General features: G+C 37.7%; 1 protein-coding gene across 1 annotated transcript in view; it reads left to right on the top strand.

The window, feature by feature from the left end:
- The window catches only part of LOC129230178 (uncharacterized), a 222,247-nt gene that overhangs the window by 38,332 nt on the left and 169,035 nt on the right, over positions 1-14,880 (top strand). The window lies entirely within an intron of this gene.

Below are 14,880 nucleotides of genomic sequence, written 5' to 3'. Positions count from 1 at the left end.
AATGTACAGAAATTTAAATGCACTTTTTATGATAGTTTAGTGGGTATAGCAGCAGCCATTCCAACGTTAAGAGAGTGGGAAAGATTTTAGTGGGCACGCTGTATACAGTGCAACTAATTGAATTCTAAAGTAGAATTATTTAATTGCAACTTTTTTTTTGTAAAAATGCAGCTATAAAAGTTTTTTTTTTAATGATAAAAAACTTTTAATTCAGTGATTTAATTACTGTACTGTAATAGTGCTTTTATTTATCTATTTTTAAGGAAAGGGAAACGCAAACCGACCCAATGCCTCAGTTTGAATACGAAATAAATGTCTCTCCAGCAACAATTATAGCTGAATATGAAGCAAGAGAAGTAAGTATGTTAGCATTCCATATTTAACACAAATGTGTATCTTAAATAAATGACTTTTTTTTTACGCATTAATATTCTAGATAGTTTAGTCTTCAATTAAAAGAGGAAAAGTCGGCAAATTATAAATGATCATACACGCTAGTAGGGAGATAATGACAGTTCTGCGGCAAGAGAGGAGCAGTTGAGCAGCCAGCTGCTCCTCCCGACCTCCCGCTGCGCCTCCACTTCCTCCCCTGCTCCTCCGACCTTGGGGTTGCGCCTCCTCCGCCTCTGACCACCGCCTCCCGGAGGGCCACCACGTTTTCGCCCACCCGTGTTTTCGCACATTGTCATGAAAGGTTACGAGGGTTTTTTGGCGCGCTTTTTTTCCCCGCGCTTTTGAACTTCGTTTTAGGGAATGGCAACACTTTGTAGAAGACTAGGAGGTTTTTTACTTTTTGAGTGGCAACGTCAAAGTTTTGGTTGTTATAGCAACCAGAGTTTTTAGTTTTCTGTTGGCAACACTTGTTGCTATGTTTTAACTTTTGGATGACCAGACTTTGAATATTTCTGCGAATTTAATTATTTTTATTTTTACAGAGTGTTTGGGAATCGAACACGCGTTCACCAAAAGGTCTTCGTAGTCGAGGGATATTAAGCACACGCGCTAACCACTCGGCTACGAAGACCTACATATGAGTACACTAATTGTCTCCCCAATATAATTTTCAGATAGGTTAAATGTTCGTATCGCCATCTATTGAGACTTTTATGCACTTTTCCAAGCACGGATTAATCGATATAAAAACGTATAAATGATGATGATATCAATCTTTTAATTTTATTCTTAAACATGCATCCTAGAGAAGAGGTTGTATGGATTACGGTCCTTTATAAGAGTTTATGCTGCGTCATGGGAATCATCTATATTCTGACAGGAAAATCAGATTTTGCCGTTGATTTTCTACTCAAACCAAATGATACCTCTAATTCTCTCATTACGTTCCGAGGATGATTCATTTCAACGTGTCGAATAATCATTTTTTCTGCTGCAATGAAGAAGGCTTACCTGGAACCGGCTCAAGAAACAAGTTTTGGCGGTGTCAATGCATTATTTCGTGCTTTGGAAGGAGAAGAACGCAAGAAAGCCATTCAGAATTATCTAGTGGGAGTCGATGCGTACACTCTGCACAAACCTGTGAGAAAGAAATTCCCGACGAATCGCGTATTCGTTCATCATAAAGATTTCCAATGGCAAGCAGACCTCGCCGATTTGACAAACTTGCAAAAACATAATCGTGGTTATCGGTATATATTAACATGCATCGATATTTTTTCAAAATATGCATGGGCGAAGCCTTTAAAAACGAAGCAAGGTCGAGAGATTGTCGACGCCTTCCATTCCATTTTTGCAGAGACCCCCCCCAAACCCTTTGCACCCAAGTTACTTCAAACGGATCAAGGTGGTGAATTTAAAAATGCACTATTTCAAAAGTTTCTACGAGACAATCAAGTCAAGTTCTTCACAACTTTTAACGCAACGAATTCAGTAGTGGAAAGATTCAATCGTACTTTGAAAACTAAAATGTGGAAATATTTCACGAGTCGAAATACTTACAATTATATTGATGTGTTAGACGATTTGATAAAGAGTTATAATACTACTTATCATTCCACCATCAAGAGGGCACCTGTGGAAGTGAATGCGAATAATGAAGGACAAGTGTATTTCGCGATCTACGGAGATAATCAAGATGTGGAAAGGAAACCGTGTATTTACAATGTTGGTGATGTCGTTCGTATTTCTAAACAAAAACTCACTTTTGAAAAAGGATACGAGACGAATTGGACAGAGGAATCATTCATCATCACCGAATGTGTCAAAAGAGCTATTCCCGTGTATCGTGTGAAAGATTTAATGGGTGAACCCATCCAAGGAACTTTATATCCTCAAGAATTACAAAAAGTCAAACTGAAAGAAGATTACACCGTCGAAAAAAAGGAAAACAAAACAGAATATTTTGTGAAACTTCGTGGTTATCCGGAAAAATTTAATCAATGGATTCCAACCTCTCATTTATCGAACCTATAAATACTCGAGACACGTTATCATTGGCTCAGTCTGCAAGATGGGCTCTTTCTATGTGACTTTGCCCAGCGACAGCTCATTAAACTATTTCCCAGATAACAAAATATCTCATTTTATTACACGTTTACCGACCCCAATTGAACTGACTGGACATTGGGATTGTGCGCTGGTAGAAGTCATTTACCCGCATACATGGTATAATGTGAATCGAGAGAATAATTTAATTGGATTTGATTTAAGTGATGGAAAAGAATTAGGAAGAAATATTCCACCGGGATGTTGCGAAAATGTATCCGACATTTTAAAGGCGATAAGCATACCCGATCTTGATAATAAGATTTAATTCAATTACAATCACGTCACCAAACGCGTTCGTGTTAAAGTGAAAAACAATGCACGCGTCGTCTTTCACGAAGGAATTCCCCCAATGGTTATAGGGGGCGACAGCGACAAAAATGTTGAACAGACCGTGTTCAGCCCGCAGATCGGAGATCCTGATGCTCATTTCAGAGTGCTAATGGTTTATACGGATATTATCGAACCTCAAATCATAGGCGATGTGTATGCTCCGCTCCTGCGAACAATTAAAGTGAGCGGTTCGGACGGTGAAATGGTGAGTGTAGAATATGAAAGGCCTCATTATTTGCCCGTGAGTCGAAAAATTATCGACACTATCGAAATCGTTATAAGAACCAACACAGGTTTTTTTGTGCCATTCGAGCGTGGAAGGTCGTACGTGAATAACACACGCTTTGCCTCTCCCTGATTTTGCAGGAGCACCTTTTTTACCACACGAATGAGAGTCAGCAAAGAAGTATCTGTTATCAGATTTGATAACTGCAAATGACTTGAATTCGGTGAACAATATTGCTGCTGTGTGATCATTGAATAAACTGTTGAGAACTTCACTCATATGCATCTCCCTGTTCTTTCTCTTTTCACGATCATTTAAAGTGACAATGATTTTTTGATCATCGTTGTACTCAAGTTGGAAATTTTCACCAAACATTGAGAGATCGCTTTTAAAACTATCAAAATGGTGAAGGAGAAGGTGCTTAGGAATACTTTGACTTAGCCTTCTCACTTTTGAATAAAACACGTCACCATTGACGAGAATACCATTCAGGATGAAAGAATTCCATTGACTAGGTGAAATAAGCCCTGACTTCACAATTGCAGCCAATGACATGGCTGTTGATTGTAAGCCAGCATAGCCAGATTCAAAGACAGCTTCACCCTGATTAAATCCAGCATGAATGATTCTTGATTTTTCGCTGATTTTTTTCTAACACTGAGGCAGCAGCTGAGGTGGAAGTTCTTGAGGGTGACTCATTTCATTTTTCTGTTGGTTACCTTCGACTGGTCCAGTTCTTACTAAATCATTTTCATCGAGGTGAACATCTTTATTGATAATTTCATCAAGATACAAAGGATTATGTTTGAGGAGCCAAGCGAGAGCATTGAATATTCTTGTGCGATCTATTTTGTACTCTTTTGTGATGTTCAACTTCTCAAGCTCTTCAGAGACGATGATGATATTTGAGTCGTAAGAAGATCTTGGTAGTGTATCGATTTTTTCTGTCACTTCAAATATATCTTGAGCAAAAAGTGTTGCGAGACCTCTGAAACCATATTGACCAAATCTGCCATCAAATTGATTATTTTCATAAATGCATGAACTCGAGACAAAAGTCCAACTTCTGACCTTGTGAGTACTTCAATTTCTTTTGGTACAGGACCAGGATCAAGCCGATTCCAATAAGCTTTTGGCGGGAAAAGACGCTTCTTTGGATCGGCGAGATTAGCCTTGCAACTATGACATAAAAGAAGGGAATCTTCGACTTTTAGTTCATTCGGCAGATATACCTTTGGAGCTTCAGGCACCTTGAATTCTACAACTTGGTTTGGGTAGCAAGTTTTTGTGCACACGTCGCAACATTGGTCAGCATAGACGTTGATGAACATTTTAAATGCTTCAATACTTTCAATTTTAGCTGCTAAAGCTGCGGCATTCCTTTCACGATTGACTTGCAGATCAATTTCTACTTTTTTTGCAGCTTTCCTTGCACGAACAAGCATTTGAGAGTCATTATTCTTTCTTCCCGTTGAATTTTTTCAATTTCTGTTTCATTTGCTTTTATTTTTTTATATCTATCGCGACATGCTTGTAATCTATGCTCACGTGCAATAGGGCTTTCAGTTTGAAGCACAATATTATTTGCTTTCTTGAAAACATATCTAGCACGATCTTTTTGTCGACTCGCTTTTTTACGTTCTTCTAAAATATCCATTTTGGTAAAGCAAGTACGTTTTAAATATTTGACGGGCAAACTAATGCTATCGTTCTTTTTAAAGACTTTTGCTGTACTTGCTTTATCCTTCTATCGTCCTGTTGCCACACGTCCCATCCAAAAGTCTATTCCAAACTCCTTTTCAGTGGAGCGCCAAAAGCTTTGTTCTGTCAGCACACGAGGATCCTCATATAAGTAAAAAACATTTGTATTGAAGGCTTATATTTAGCTTATATAATAACTTAATGGCCAAAATCCACAACACACTCCCCTTTCTTCCGCTGGCCATCCCCAATATCTTCGTCTCTCGTCCTGTTACTACACGTCCCTTCCAAAAGTCTAATCCAAACTCCTTTTCAGTGGAGCGGCCTAACGCTTTGTTCTGTAAGCACACGAGGACCATCTGATAAGTAATAAATATTTTTCCTTAGGTGAGATTTCTCGTGTGCTAACGGCACAATGCGTCAGGCCGCTCCGCTATAAAGATTATTTGATTGTTTCTGGCAACAATTGAAAAGCGGAAGTGTGTTCAGTTTCAGCGGGCTTAATTTAACCCAGGCAAGCGGAAGCAAAGTGTGATAATTAATAATAATTAGCTTATATAATAATTTAATGGCCAAAATCCGCAACACACTCCCCTTTCTTCCTCTGGCCACCCCTAATATCTTCATCTCTCGCCCTGTTACCACACATCCCTTCCAAAAGTCTAATCCAAACTCCTTTTCATTTGAGCGGCCTAACGCTTTGTTCCGTCAGCACACGAGGGTCCTCACATAAGTAATAAATATTTTTCCTTATGTGAGACTCCTCGTGTGCTAACTGCACAATGCGCTAGGCCGCTCCGCTATAAAGATTATTTCATTGTTTCTGGCAACAATTGAAAAGCGGAAGTGTGTTCAGTTTCACCGGTCTAAATTTAACCCGGCAACCGGAAGCAAAGTGTGAAAATTATGATAAAACTAAGTACAGAAAAAGTCTTTAAAAAAAGGGAAACCGATAAACATTTCTGTTGATTGACTAAAACCTGCTTATCTGCTTGCCCCTATCCTTTTCCCAAATTATTCAACCAATGACTATGATATGTCACATGAGAATCCATAGGTTGATAATTCTAGTAAAGATGTTAGTGCTCAATTTGTAAGTGACAAAACTACTCATTTTGTGCCTCAGAATGATAAACAAATTACAAGACGGGGTAGAGAGATTAAAAAACCAGTGCGGTTTAAAGATTAAATTTTCATTAAACTTCAAATTTCAAGTATTAACAATTCCTCAATTCTATATGTGTATATTATTTTTATTATTATTTTCTCTTGATTAAGCACATATGTTTACTGTTTCATAATAATTAACATAATGTGTCAATATTTAACTTTGCTAGTTATGCAAACTTCAATTATTTTTTGTATATACTGTTATGTGTAAGTTCCGATTTAGTAACAGGTATTTTTTATGACTTTACTTGTATTATATTTTTATGCATTTATACTTACTTGTCTTTTATACATTCCGAAAAAATAATATGATTATTAGGTGTGCACAAACAGCCTATTTCAAGTATAAAGAATCTTTTTGCCTAAGCTCTCTCGTAACGTAACTTCGTTACTGGCAAGGGAGTAATGTTGTGGCCACTAGATGGCACCATCACACAGCGAGATTACTTCGGCACGGTTGAAAGCTAAGCTGGTAAAGGTTATTTAAATGCAAAATTACGTTACAATATTTTAAATATCATATTAATAAATTTGAATATTTTGTATAAGAATTAATTATTTAACGTTGTTGTTCAGGACAACTTTCCTAATTTATAAATGTGCTAATATAATTATTTGTTTTTTTTTTTTTTTTTTTTTTGTATGTATTAACTGTCCTCAATAATAACTGTTACATTAACTGAAGCGGAGGAAAACGATGGAAAACAATGTGGTGTCGAAATGTTAAGCTGCTAAAATTGCAATTAAAGATCTGATTGAGTTCAATGTGAAAATGTATTGATGTTTATCTTAAATACTCGCAACCTACACTTGCAACTTACCAAATGGTAAGGTAATAATAAGCTATTTGCTTAATGTAGAAAATCTCAGCTTTCATACTGTGTCTCATCGAACAGGGCACTTCGCTAGCTTCTTTCAAAAGAATCGGGATTGGAGTAAAACGAGGTAGCCCTAATGCTACTCTTAACGCAGCATGAAACATTGTTTCGAGTTTTTTTCTATCCGTGTTTGAAGAGGCAATGAAGATATGACATCCATAATCCATAATGCTACTAATGCAGCTTTTCACAATGTTTAAAAGGTGATAGATTCTAGCGCCCCACTTTTTGGACGCGATGACTTTTAAAACATTTATATATTTGAAATTTTTTTTTGATAAATGATTGAAATGAGCCTTGAACGTTAAATTCTTATTAAAGTAAATCCCTAGTATTTTAATCTCATCTTTCCAGGCGATCGATGAACCTCCAATCACTAAATTCTTATCAGGCAGAAGACATTTATTAGAAAAGTTGACTGTAACACATTTTTCCGGAACAATTTCCATGTGCCAAGTACCACACCAGTTCTGGATACTTCCCAAATTTTTCTGTGTTTCCTCTCGAACGTTAGCTAAATTGTCCCCAGAACTAATTAGGAAGATGTCATCAGCATACATTAACTAGCATTTTTTCCACTTATGTCACATAGATCTTTGACATAGAACTGGAACAGGAAAGGGCTTAATACCGAACCTTGAGGTACCTCTCTATTAACATTTATTTCCACAGAAAGCGTATTTCTCCACTTTACCTGAGAGAACCTGTTCGAAATAAAGTTGTGTAGCCATAGAGACGCATTTCCGTTAATCCCCATCTGGAGATGTTTCCATCCAAGTCCAACTACCCATACAGAGTCGTAGGCAGATTTTAAATCAAGAGCAGTAAAGATTACGAATTTTTTTTGGGAACGAGCTTTAAATATTTCATAATGAATGATGGAAAAGACAGCTTCACAGCATCTGAAAGGTAGAAAGCCGAATTGGTTGTTTGGGAAAAAAATTTCATTTAGACATTATATCTCAAGCCTTCTTAGTATCATTCTTTCCATTGTTTTAGAGAGGACCGAGGTTAAAGAGATTGGCCTGTAGGAGTTTGTCATCGCGTGGTTTTCTTTTTTTGTGGATCGGCATTATATGTGCTCTTCTAAAGTCATCTGGCACTTCTCCGTTCAACCACAAACTATTTAGGATACTTAGAAGTTTGAGTAAATTCATCGAGTTGATGCTCTTAAAGGCTTTGGCGGAAATGTTATCAGGTCCTGGGGAGGTATTCTTATTACGGTGAATTGCCTCTTTAAGATCCTTAATATTAAACGGCTTGTTTAAGACAGTTTCCGCTGAAACCTAAAGAAATGTATACTTTAATTCTCGGCTTCTGGAAAGACATAGCAAAAGCATTGGCTTGAGCCATAGGAAAAATAATTTTCCTGGCATTGGTCGATAGCGTAAGGTTTGATCCCGGACTGCCAGTTCGTCGATTATTTAAACTTTTTAAGATTTTGAAAATAGACTTATTTTCCCCCGCTGTTTCGAGACTCTTACTCCAAAAAATCCTCTTGAGATTATTGCAAGTTCTTTTTAATTTAGCCGCATACTTTTTATACTCTAGCAAACCGCTCTATCCGTGGTTTTTTTGGCGATTCGGAAATGTTTTCTTTTTTGCCACAACAAAAAACTACAGGTGCTGTTCCACCAGGGGGTTTCCTTTATCATTTTTGATCTTGACTGTTTTACTGTTTTTTTTCCCATAGTATTTAACATAATAATATTAAAATTTTTTAAGCTGTCTTGTGCCATATATTCAGCAAATTTTTATTTAAATCCGTTTCAAATACATCCCAATTAATCTTGCGTCTGGTGTTAACAATATGCTGCAAGCCATTGAAAATGGCTTTCACGGGGTGATGATCATTATCGCAGGGATCAGGGAAAATTTCAAAAGTAACCTCATTATATAGGTCCATCGACACAATCTTAAGGTCCAGGAGATTTGACATTTGACATTCAGCTACATGAGTGCGGATAGAAGTATTTAATAGGAACCTCTGGTTGTCAAAAATCCAGTCCAACGGACACTCAGCGTCTGGTGAATTGTCCTTGCTGCCAAGGGCATTGTGATGGACGTTAAAATCTCCCACAATGATAAAAGGAGGGATTAGGTGATTCTTGAGACTATTGAGCCAGTTACTGTTAAATTTACCATCAGGAGAATAAATATTAACGATACGAACATTTTTATTATACATAAAGACAGAAATCCCCATGACCTCAACATCGCTTGCCGGAAGGTTAAGTTTTATTTCGGTTGCAGAAAAAGAGCTGTTAACAGCAATAAGAAGTCCTCCACCCGGTCGATCAATTCTATCTTTTCTAAAAATCACTTTATTACGCAAAGAAAAGGGAATATCATTCTTCAGAAAAGTCTCTCGGCAAATTATAAAACTAGAGTTTAAGAAAAGGGGGGTATTCAACCAGGTGTGCTTATTTCAGACACTACGAGCGTCTCACTGTCTTAAGTAGGACATAAACACCACAAAAAGGGGGCAAAAACAGACAAAAATCTCAAGCACACTTGCTACCGCCCAAAACAGAAAAAGCCCCAGCCAGGGAGCAAAGCAGAAAACCAAGAAAAGGCAAAGGCCACCCAGACCAGAAAGCCACAAAGAAAAAGCAACAACACACCAGAAAACGGGACCCGGACCACCCCTAACCAGGAGACAACTCCTTGGGGTGGCCTTCACAATCCATAGCAGAAACATTGAACCTATCCCTATTGCTCGGGAGGAAGTTATTTGAGCCTGTATGTTTTTTAGCTTGATTTTTACCCAAAGCAGGGTCACCATCAACATCATACCAGTCAGCTTTCCCATTGATCATGGGCGAGAGAATTTTGGTTACATTTTCGTTGACTTTCTTAAGACAATCGTTCATTGCCGTAGTAATCGCGTCCTGCATTGCCTGGAGTTGTCCAGAGAATTCTTCCCGGAGTCTTGCCTCCATATCAATGAGAGCGGTCTTAAGACCCACGTCAAATTTTTTTTTTTTTTTTTGTAATATAGTCATCAGCCTTACTGACTATCAACGCGTATGACTGAGATTTCCCTTCATATTTTCTCCGCGCCTTTCTTTTTATTTTCGTCTGAAAAAGGGCAAAAAGTCATTATTTTTCTTGCATAGCCAAATTTACTTGCAGTTCCAAAACAATTATATGTAATTTTCAAGGCAAGCCCCCGTCTGCTTTCATACAGGGGCGGATGGGGCCGGCGGGCAACCGGGCATTTTCCCGGTGGGCCGGCTCTGTTTCGGCCGGATTGAATTTTACAACTGTTTAACTCATCTTTCCCTCCCCCCATTTTTTTTAAGATCGAACTTCAATTTTATTTTATGAAGACGCAACAAGATGCAAAACGGAGACGCAAGCCTTAAAAGTTTGTTGTACACTGGTGTGCAAAAATTAAGGACGAGACGGTTTTTCAATATAACTTTGTACAAAAGCTTTCCAAATCAACACATTTGATACCGTAAGATCCCCAGTACGTAAGGACATGTGTAATGTAAGCAACACTTACTAAAAGAGAAATCAGAGGGATAAAAAGAAGCTTTATTGAAAAAGTAGCATGGAGCGCAATGCGACTGAAGGCCGAAACATCCCTGTGATGAGTGTCCAGCAAGAAACATCCGGTCTTTAGTAGGGGATATGATCTCCACCGACTGCTAGGCAGGTTTCACAGCGTCTGCCCATGCTGAGAATGAGGGTGTCAATGAGTTGTTGAGGCATTGCTGCCCATTCGCAGACTCGCCAACTTTCCGGATTTAGCCCGGTACTGTCGGATTTTAGTCTTATCTTTCGGGTTACCGTTTTTTTGTGATTTTTTTCCGGAATTCCTCTAATTTTCCCGTCGTAATCAAAAGAACGTGTTCTGATTCGAATTTTCTTCCGTTGTTGACGGCGACTTTCCTTTCCCTACCGCCAGTCTGCAATTGGTCACCCTTCTAATGATCGCTATTCAACATGACGTCATGGATCGCTCTGTGCTGCGCCAAACTCAACGCTCAGCAGGATGGTTTGAGATGTTTAGCATCGTGCCAAGTAACGTGTTCGTGCGCGCTTGCTACATTGCTTTAGCTACTGCAGACAGCGGTAGTGCAGCGGAGTGCGTAGGCAGTGGATGTTAAGAAAGCTTCGGAAAAGTTTTGAATTTTGGTGGAACTTGACGATGTTTGGAAGAAAATATAATTCTATCTTTAACAAGTCTTACAGTGTTGATCATCCATTCATTATAGAATTAAGACATTTTCATTGGTAGAAGCGCAGAAAAAATAGTTTCTGGTTTGGCTCCATCAAAGAAGATTAAATTTTTCTCAAGTGTTAGAGAATTTTATGTGTCATCATGTGATTACATCATTCAAAAATTTCCAATTGATGATAAAATATTTATAAATGCTGAAGTAGCCAATTTAAATCAAATAGAAACAGCATCGTTTTCTAATATATATATTTTTTGTAGATAAGTTTCCGTGTATCTGCTTAAAAGCTATTGATGCTCCTAAAGAGGATGAAGCTTTAGATACACTTCAGGCTGAATTTTGTAGTCTTCAGCTTGAAGACATTGCTAAAGAAATATTAGAAGAGGAAAGAGTCGACACTCAATGGTGTTTAATATCTGATCTTAAAGATGATGTTGGTGGTCTTAAATTTCTACATTTATCAAAAATCCTGCTCATGATACTAACTATTCCGCATAGCAACGCTGAGTGTGAAAGGATTTTCAACTATGTAACTAAAGTTGGCACAAAATTTAGATCTAGTATGTCAAGAGAAACGATAGAAAATTTACTGATAATCAAATCAAGGGGTCACTGCTGTGGTCAGAAATTTGACTCTTGACTTTTTGAGAAGAGCCAAATCATGCACTGCAAATGCATTAAATAAAAATTAAAGAATTATTCAAATATGTATGGTAAAATATTATTCTAGAATAACTATAATTTTTATTAATCAAGATGTTAATAAAATATATCTTACTACTATTATATATGCGAAAGTTTGTGTGTATGGATGTTTGGATGTATGGATGTATGGATGTTTGTTACTCTTTCACGCAAAAACTACTGAACGGATTTTGATGAAACTTTACAATAATATAGCTTATGCATCAGAATAACACATAGGGTAGTTTTCGTCCCGTTATGGGGGGCAAAACCCCCCTTAGGGGAACAATAAAATACAGTTTTCGTATAAATTCTCTAATATAGGGATGAAAAAATACTTGCAGATATTTACATTATATGTCCATCGAAAGCTCTGATTTTTCTGCTGAAGATGGCACTTATTCGAAATTTCTAAGTAGAATAAAAAACGAGTTATGAGCTTTTTAGTTTCATGTTCGAAGGCTTTCCTAAACTCAATACAGTATTTAGTGTATCATCTCAACTCCCTGTCGATAGCGACTATTGTTGTATTGTTGACTATCTTTTCTTTTCGTGACTGTTCAAGGCTTTTCTCAAGTCAAATCTTGAAGTAAGATTTTTGCACAAGATTGGCAAATAATACATGATTTGGCTGATCATTTTCCATTTAAACGGAACTTTAGTGTAATTAATGGTTTTTATTATTATTTATGCTGATTGAACACTTACTCATTATCCAATCAACAAGCAGATCGCCAAAATTTTTGCAGAAATATTTCCGTAGCTGATGCATTTGGCAGTTTTTTTCAATGTCGCTGTTTTTGAAGCCGAAGACTACGTCATAATGTTTCTCAGTTTTCACCATGTAAACAAAATATCGCGAATCAAAGAATCTTTAAAAAACTTTTTTTACTGTGTTAAATAATCCAGCAACTAAATTAGGCAAATCCATAAACAGTAAAAAAACTTCCATTAATTTTTCCTTTTTGCACAATTTCAAACAATCGCCAAATTTTGCTACTTATTTTGGAAACATTTCGAATGAAACTCTTTAGCGCCATTTTATGGTGACCAAAAGTATCTCAGCACCTGGCGATAATATCTTTGTAACGAAAATTAATATATCGTTTTTTCAAAGTAAGGAAAGAAGGAGGGAGCATCATCGAAGATATCCCAAAACGATTCCCGCAAATTCGGTAAAATCGCACCAAGAGCCCACAATGATTGAAATTTCCCAACATAACTAAAGCAAGTATAAGGGGATAACGAGCAACGTCAATAGCAATACAGAGAAGGTTTTAGACTCCATGTTAAAAAAAAAAGTATCAACAGAATAATCTTTTTAAACATGAGAAGAATAATTTCATGTTTTGGAAATTTGTATATGCTTAAATATAGTGCTTTCGTTTCTAAATCAATACTATTTTGTTCTTTATACTTATTGCTATTTTATTTTTATGGGTAAGGAAGAAACTCTACTTTTAATCATGTCAAAAAAATGTGTTTTAAATTCTTTCACTTAAACCAGAAAAAAAAAGCAAGTAACGATTTTTTCTCATAATTATTACTGACCCAGGCGACGCCGGGTATTTTTGCTAGTGTTAAAATAAGAACAACAATCAATGGAATGTATTCAATGATATTAGGAATGTCTCAATAAATTAACTCCGGTAAATATTACAGAATTTGTTTCCTTAGTATCAATTCAATTTTGTTGTAATATGTGTAGATCACAATTTTTTAGTATTTGTTGGAATAGTTGCAGGATTTTCTCATGCAAATTGCAGGATTTTTAATTTTTCAAGGTTGGCAGGTCTGCATTCGTCTTGCAGCGCCAATCGAAGCTCCCGAATCGTTACTGGTGGTAAGGTACGAGTTGCCAAGCGTCTGCCTAGAAAATCCCATACATGCTCGATGGGATTGAGATCCGGAGATCGTGCAGGCCAATCCATACGTTCAATATCCTCACTCTCTAAGAGCTGTTCGGCAGCTACTGTGCGATGACATGGTGCTTTGTCGTCCATGAAAAGGAACTGCGGACCCATAGGGCCTCTAAAAAGACGCACATATGGAAGAAGAATCTCGTTACAGTAACGGGTCCCGTTGACTGAACTTGCGTCGAAGATGTGAAGGTCTGTACGACTACCAAGCACGATGCCTCCCCAAACGAGAACACCGCGACCTCTATACCTGTCTCTTTTAATAATGTTCGAGGGATGATTGCGGCTTTCCCGCTTTCTCCAGATGAGTATACGATGAGAATCGCTACTCAGACTGAATCTGCTCTCATCTGTGAAGAGTATTCCTCCCCATTCATTTTCTCTCCAATTCCAGTGTTCCCGGCACCACAGAGAACGCCTTCTCCGATGGGCAGGTGTTAGAGGTACACACCGTATAGGGCGTCGTGCAAACAGATCACCGCCGTGCAGTCTTCTGGCCACAGTAGACCGCGATATCGGTCGTCCAGTCGCCTCTGTCGTGTGTCTAGCGATTTCTCCCGCTGTCTGCCGCCTGTTTCTTCTGGCCTGTAAGACAATATACCGGTCATTTGCGGGTGTGGTTCCTCGTGGACGACCACTGCTGAACCCAGGATAGCTGTTCCTGTAGTTTGAAATTGTCTCTAAAGTCGTGAAACGATGCTGTGAGCAATTCCGAACTCTGCAGCCACACTTGTCACACTGCGGCCTTCCTCCAATTTTTCAATGATTCGACTTCCGGTAAAAGCATCCAGATGTCGTCTAACACAGAGGTTCCCAACTGGTGGTTCGCGAACCCCCAGGGGTTCGCGAGGTGCAGGAAGGGGGTTCGCGAAAATTTCGGTGCAATGGCTGATTTTTCCTAGTTTGGTAAAAAATTATAAAATATTCAATTTGCACACATAGTTACTAAATTTTTTTTTTAATTTGAAAACGCGCCAGACTCTTGTATTAAACTCAAAAAAAAAAAAAAAAATCTTTCAGCGGTTTTATAATTTTCGTTAAAAAGAAATTTTCTCATTTTTTTTTTCGATAGACAACAAAAAGAGATATCCTTCCTTCTTTATTGCGAGGCGCCATGCAGAAACGTTGTATTAAGCTGTGGCGGGGATCACGATGACCTTAAAAAGGCGCCATCGCGTGGAGTCAATCAAACAATATACATAATATACATATGTCGAAAAAAATAAAGAATTCTCAAACAATGCATCATAGGGGTATTATTTCTAATCTGGTTGAAATAT

Source organism: Uloborus diversus, chromosome 9, assembly GCF_026930045.1.
Source record: "Uloborus diversus isolate 005 chromosome 9, Udiv.v.3.1, whole genome shotgun sequence".
NCBI classification, from domain to species: Eukaryota; Metazoa; Arthropoda; class Arachnida; order Araneae; family Uloboridae; genus Uloborus; species Uloborus diversus.
The sequence above is the reverse complement of the archived record's forward strand: the minus strand, read 5'-3'. Positions and strand labels throughout refer to the sequence as shown.